Source organism: Alligator sinensis, unplaced genomic scaffold (assembly GCF_000455745.1).
Source record: "Alligator sinensis unplaced genomic scaffold, ASM45574v1 scaffold1244_1, whole genome shotgun sequence".
Taxonomy (NCBI): Eukaryota; Metazoa; Chordata; order Crocodylia; family Alligatoridae; genus Alligator; species Alligator sinensis.
Genome location: NW_005842591.1, coordinates 632883 through 633910, shown reverse-complemented (window position 1 = coordinate 633910; position 1028 = coordinate 632883).

Here is a 1028-nt window from a genome sequence, read left to right as displayed (position 1 = left end):
TCGGCCCATGGCAGCCTGCGCTGGAGGGGAGGGTTGGCCCGGGATGCCGCAGGGCAGAGGCCCTGCCTCGTTGCACGTCGCACCTGCACTGCTTGTAATGAAGACAGGGCTGAAGCACGAGGACACTTTGTCTGCCACTAAACTAGCTCGAAGCCGCGATTCGCCCCACGCTGAGGCCACGCTTGCCTGCAGCGACTCCCAAGGGCTGAGCCAGTGGGTGAGCTCCCGGGGCAGGGGCTGGGGGCTGTCGCCCTCTCCGTGTATCGCGGAGGATTCGCTGCAGCATCACAAACCCGTCCTGTCCACGCTGTGCTCTCCAACCACCCGCAGGGGCTTCGTCTCCTTCCTCCAGCCCTGGCCTTTCGCAGGAGGTGCCCATGTCCTGCGCAGCCCTGCACGGTCCGGGCAGAGCGGAGCGGGTGCTGCAGAAAGCACCAGAGCGCTTATGCCTTGAGCCCTGGCAGGGCCCGAGTCCGGGTTTCGTTGGCACCTGTCTCGGCCTCGTGGCACCCGTCTCCGCTCAGGAAAGTCCCCAGCCGGGTCTGTAAAGTGGCTAAAGCCTGCTGGGGTTTTGGGGGCCTCCAGGTGCTGCGTCCATGGGGATTAGGAGCCTCTACGGACTCCAGCAGCGCCTGCTGCTTTCCAAACCTGGCCCTGTGCCTCGTGCAAGGGACTTGGCGGACAGCTGGGGTCGTGCCCTGCGACCTGGAGGAAGGAAGTGCCTGGTCCGACAGCCAAAGCGGGGCTCAGATAGGAAGCCCGGGGCCCAGGTGCCCGGCTCCCCCTGCCCCCCCCTGTGCCAGGTGCAGGACCCCAGCGCCAATCCTGCTCCCTGCAGAGCTGGGGGGCGGGGGGGTCTCACTGGCGTTGAGGAGCTGCTTCCACTCATGCCTCGTGTTTGCTGCTGGACTCCAGCCCCGTGTGGGGGCTCGCACAGGGCAAGGCCGAGGCCAGGGGGAGCTGCACCACCCTGGGGAGCGAGGCCTGTCCTGCGGGGGCTCACCTGGATGCCACCGGCCTGTCTCTCC